The following is a 6,000-nucleotide window of genomic DNA, read 5'->3' as shown; positions in this document are numbered from 1 at the left end:
AAAGACCACAGCCTTCAGTATGGGTTGCACCTCAAAGTGAAGAAAACAAAATCCTCACCACTGGACCAATAAATATCATCACAATAGATGGAGAAAATATTGAAGTTGTCAAGGCCTTCATTTTGCTCGGATTAATCATCAACACTCATGGAAGCAGTAGTCAAGAACTCAAACGATTATTTGCATTAGGCAGATCTGCTGCACAAGACCTTTTAAAGTGTTGAAGAGTTAAGATATCAGTTTAAGAACTAAGGTGCAACTGATCCAAACCATGATATTTTCAATAACCACATACACATGTGACAGTTGCACAACAAATAAGGAAGAACATAGAAGAATGGATGCATTTGAGTTACGGTGTTTGAGGAGAATGTTAAAAGTACCAAGGATTTCCAAAAGAACAAACCAATCTGTGTTGGAAGAATTATAGCCATAATGTTCCTTGGAAGCCAGGATGGCCAGACTGTCTTTCATACTTCAGATATAATGTCACAAGGGACCAGTCACTGGAGAAGAATATCCTGCTTGGTAAAGTGAAGGAGCACAGAAACAGAGGAAGACTCCCAACGAGATGGGTTGACAGTGGCAGTAGCAACGGTCTCAAGTGTAGCCACAATTGTGAGGTTAGCACACAACTGGGCATTCTTTTGTTTTGCTGTGCATAGGGTCACTATGAGTTGGTACCAACTCGGTACCTAACAGCAACAACAACAAATGAGATGGAACTAACTGATGGCACTTAAGAAGAACAACAAATACCTAGAGTTACCTGCTGCTTACCAGCAGGCTCTATTTTTATCTGTGGTCTCAAATAGATAGTCAAGTTATTAGGATACTCAATGTTTTTAAACTCCTGTATTGTTGTATAAAGTAAGAAAGTTCACAATGTCATGCATGAAACATTTGTTAATATGAATACAATAATAAAATGAACAGTATTCAAATACAATTATAATAAGTAAATTCTTTTATACATAAAAAGTGATCCAAGAAAATACAAAGGCATGGTACTGTAAGATAAGCACTGAACCAACTGTTTAAACCCAGCAACTGCTCCTTAGAAACTTTGTATGAAGTCACTATGAGTCAGAATTAATTTTACAGCATCTCACAAGAACATACAAGTGACACTTTTAATAATAATTAAAGTAATAATGATATTATCTGAATAGATATACTCAGTTCTGCTATAATGCAACCTATGCCTTCTTAATAACCACTGTGCAATTGTGGCAGTAACAACTCCAAGGTTTATAATTGTTATTACCTCAATGAAGTTTGGGGGCACAACACTCAAAAACTTCATCAGCGAGTGACACACTGAAGAAAAAAAGGAACCTCATATAAATGACAGTATAAGTTTATATAAACTTTACAATAAATATAGCACTTTAACTTGGAAAATAATAGTTGTTTGCTTGTGAAACAGGATATTAGAAAGTTTGCCATTTACAAGATGGTAAAAGGAAAGTTGTCTGAAATCTGATGGAAAGTTAATATCAACTGTAAGTGGCCATCACTCATGCCACCCGGTTACCTGAGGAAGCTGGTAGATATGTGAGGTGTGCACGTGTGCAAGATTTGTGTCCATTCAGCTAGGTGAAATGTGAATCCTAAGGAGCAATTTTATTTGGATATATGTGGAGTCGCCATTTACCTAGCAGTTTTTTTTGTTTTTTTTTTTTTTTTTGTGAATTTAATGTGTATAAGCAAACATCAAAGTTTCCTTGGACTCAAATAGTTCCCTAATATCAATCACATTGAAGTAAATTGGCTTTTTAAAAATAAGCATTCTAGCAGAACTGACTATTCTAGTTTAAGTGTTTTTTGCCATAATACACTCAATAAACCCTTTTGGTTAGGTACCATTATTGTCCTTATTTTATTGATTGGGAAATTGAGAAACCAAACCAACCCACTGTCATCTGTTCTGACTCATAGCAACCCTGTGTAGAATTTTTGAGGCTGCAAATCTTTACAAAAGACAGTCTTATTCTTGTCCTTGGGAGATTATTAAAATTTTTAGATTAATTGACTCTTTCATCACTATGCAATGTTTATCTTTTTTTTAATGTTTCATTGTGAATTATGTGATAGTTTACATGGAGAACATAAATTTTATCTCCATTCTATCATATATCGTTTAATTGTCATGGTTACAATCCCCTCCATGCATTATCAACCAACCAAAGTGGATACCCTGATAGCCTGGCCCCAGCCCTGGTAGTCAGCACACAGCCCCTCTCCCTATCTGGATCTCAAGTTCCAAGCTGCTCCATCTCTCCACGTCATCGTCTCTGCCTCCATCTCAGGCATCACTGCTTCTCTGGGTAGGGTCCCACTATCCACTCTTCTCCATTGATGGTCCTAGGGACCTCCACTCCTAGACTGGAAAGTTAATCACTCGCCTCATAATCAGTCCTGATAACAATTACTCACGATTGTATCACAAGAGACTTATATGCTTTTCATTTCATCAGCCCTGCCTAGACAGATTGGATACTACTCACGGGAGATTCTACCTACCTCAAGGCCCTCTGGATCTAGGTTCCCTCTTGAAAGCTTGTAAGCCAGTCACTTCTTGCCTTTGTAGGTCTCCCCCCACTTCCCCCCCTCCCCATTTTGGGTAGCCAGTATCCAAGTAGCCAATGTCTGTCTACTCTGTGAGTGGAGGGGGTGGGAATGATTCTTGCTATAAGGATTTGTTTCCTTTTTTGAGCTACTGCCTCCATAGATGTAGGTCAAGTTCATCAAATTGTATCAGATTACACTTTTTTTTCCCTCTTTCTTCTTCTGGTTGAGTTCTGATCATCCAATCATTGAAGCCAGGTCAAGTGGGTATTATCTGCAAGTGTGGGTGTTCTTGTGCATATCCCCTCTCTTCTTATCAGCTGGATGCTTCTCTCTCCACCCAGTCCTCTGGGGCTGTGTCATTGACTCTGGGCCCAAGAGTCCCCAGGTCTTGCCACACTGCTGGCTGACCAAGTCTCCACCCAGGTTCACAGGAGTCTATTGAACATTGTAGGGCTTAGCTCACCGCTTCATTGCTGTTTTTCCCTCACTTCCCCTTATGGGTGATGAATGTGGTCACCAATCAGAGCATGTATTTCCATTGAGTCTTAGTCTTGGAAGAGGGTTTGCACTGAGGAGACGCGACCACTTGCCTTGATGTCTCCTGGGCAAGCAACTTGCTTTTTCTTGTAGTAACAGTCCGTCTGCCTCTATTGTTTTGTATTTTTCCTGTAGGTCTTTCTTTCAAGAAGTATCTTCTCTTCTTCTAGCCACTCCAGGCTGGTCTGCTTGTCCTTTCAAGTGGAAATTTCCCATCTCTGAAGATCTGGATGTGGTTCAGGCTTCCACCTATAGTCTTATGTAATGCAGAGACTCCGCAGGAAGCCTCCTTCACTGGGCGCAATGTAGCCCCATTTTAGGTATTCCAATCAGTTATAGGCAGAAGATGGACTTACAAGCTTTCTATGGTGATGTTTCTGGCTATTCCTTTCTCTCCCCCTCCAGTGTCTATTTTATAATATAATACAAGGAAAACAAAGGTTCAAAAGACAGCCAATCATCTTAACATTATTCACCCCTTTTCCCCATTCCAACCATGTCTCGATCTGTGTATCTCAGAGCCCTGTTGTTCCAAGTCATTATTTACCTCTGTCCCACTTAGCCCATTCAAGCCTGCCTAATTGTTCTCCCATCTGCTTTGTTCTTACATTCCCCTCTCCCTTCTTGTATATTGCCCCCCTCCCCAGCACCCAAACTATCCGGTGTCTATTCCCTGCCCTGTGTTCCACCTTCGCAATGTTTATCTTTATCTCTTCTTTTTTAAAGTTTACTTTGTGTGATACTAATATTGCCACACAAGTTCTCTTTTTATTATTATTCACATGAAATATTTTTTATATCCTTTTACTTTTTAATCTATTTATGTTCTTTGGTGTAAGGTGTATCTATTGTACACACTGTACTGTTAGATCCTATTTTTATCCATTCTTCCACTCTCTGACTTTTGATTGAACCATGTAGTCCATTTACAGTTACTGTAATTAGACTAAATTTATTTTGGTATAATTCATACCAATCAAAAGTGACTTACTTCTGCCATTATTTGTGTGTTAAGTCTTTGTCTTTGTACTGTACTACTGCTTGCTTTTGTGTTTTGTTGGTTTATTGTAGTGAGCCATTTTGATTCCCTTTATTACCATGAATGTTACATTTAACAGTTTGTATTTATAACATTCTAACGTAAACTGGTATCAACCTAATTTTAGTAACACACAAGTTCTGTGTTTATACAATTGTCCTCCCCTCTTGTGTTGTTATCATTAATTATGTCTTTATATTTTATGTGCCCTGCAGTATAATTTTATTCTTGCTTTTTATGTATTTGTCATTAAAAAAGTGTGAAGGACAAAACAATTAGAACTATCAGACATGGATACCTTATGAATAGCCCTTATATTTGTCCATGAAATTCCCTTTATTAAAGAACTTGCTTTTTATGTATGGCTTTGAATACTCTCTAGTGTCTTTTCTTTTCCATCCACATAACTCACATTATTAATATACTTTGTAGTCCTGATCTGGTAGATATGAACTCTCAGCTTCTTTAACCAATCTTAAAGTATGGTTTGACTGGACATAATATTCTTGGTTGACAGTTTTTTTTGTTGTTGTTGTTTGTCTCAGCACCTTAAGTTAAATATTTTATTGTCATTTGGCCTCTAATGCTTCTGAGGACAAATCAGTATTTCATCTTATTGGAGATCCTTCCTAGGTTACTGTAGTTTTTCTTTCACTGTTTTCAGGATTTTGCACATAAATCCTCAGTAGGAAATGAGGGGTCACAAAGATGGCATTTTGGCCATCTTAGGTCCCTCAATGGGAGTTGCTTTTAGTCTTATGACATCAGAAGCACCAGGTCAGTTTAGGACATGTTGCTACAGCACATCAGGATGGCTAGATCCAGTTTGCAGGCTCAGAGACTATTACCGCAACCATTAGGTTCTTTTTCCCCCTGTGAATTGGTGTGTCAGCTTGTGTAACAGGCCTAGGTGCATTTTCCATAGCTGCAGCTCCTACAGCAAGCACCGTTGGAGGGCAGAATGAGGAGTCCCAGTTGTTATGGGCAATGAAGTATGAGTGTGGTCATTATGGCACCATAGGATAAGCACTGGACTGGTAACCACAAGGTCAGTGGTTTAAAGCTGCTCACTGTGCCTCAGAAACTCTATACAGGGTTGCAGCGAGTCAGATATGACTTGACTTGACAGCACTTAATAACAACACTGATCTAAAGGTTGGTGGTTCGAAATCACCAGCACTGTTATGGAAGAAAGTCCTGTTTATCTGCTTCTACAAAGACTGTTGTTGTTAGGTGTCACCAAGTTGGTTCTGACTCATAGGGTTGCCAAGGAACCGCTGGTGGTTTTGAATGACCAGTTCAGTGCTTATCCTACAGTATCACAACAATTACAGTCAAAATTTCCTATGGAGCATAATTCTACTTTGTAACTAATGGGGTGTATGTTTTTGTTTGGTTTTATTAACTACATACACACTTAAAAGTACCATTTATTTTGTATTATATCTCATGCTGTGAGATTATTTTGAGACTTTTTTTTTTTTTTAGCACTAAAATTAGCATGTGTTGATAAGTGCCACTGAGTGGATGCCAACTCATAGTGACCCTTTATGGAGTTTCTAAGGCTGTCAATCTTTCTCCCGGGGAACGGCAGGTGGGCTCTAACCATCGAACTGTAGTTAGCAATCAGGTGCTTATCCTACAGAGCCATGGTACTCCCCCAAATAAGCATAGGCATACTATTTATAGATGTCATTTTGCCTTTTATCACCATGGAAAAAGAAAAATAAACGTGATTAACAAGTGGTTTCTGTGTTCTAGTTTTTGTTGTTTGGTTGCTTTTTCTTTTGTTAGGAATGTTCTTTTTTTCCCCTTTCCTCCCCCTCCTGCAGTCAAAGAAGCTGTTATTT

Source organism: Chrysochloris asiatica, unplaced genomic scaffold (assembly GCF_000296735.1).
Source record: "Chrysochloris asiatica unplaced genomic scaffold, ChrAsi1.0 scaffold00259, whole genome shotgun sequence".
NCBI lineage: Eukaryota > Metazoa > Chordata > Mammalia > Afrosoricida > Chrysochloridae > Chrysochloris > Chrysochloris asiatica.
Note: the sequence above shows the minus strand (reverse complement) of the source record.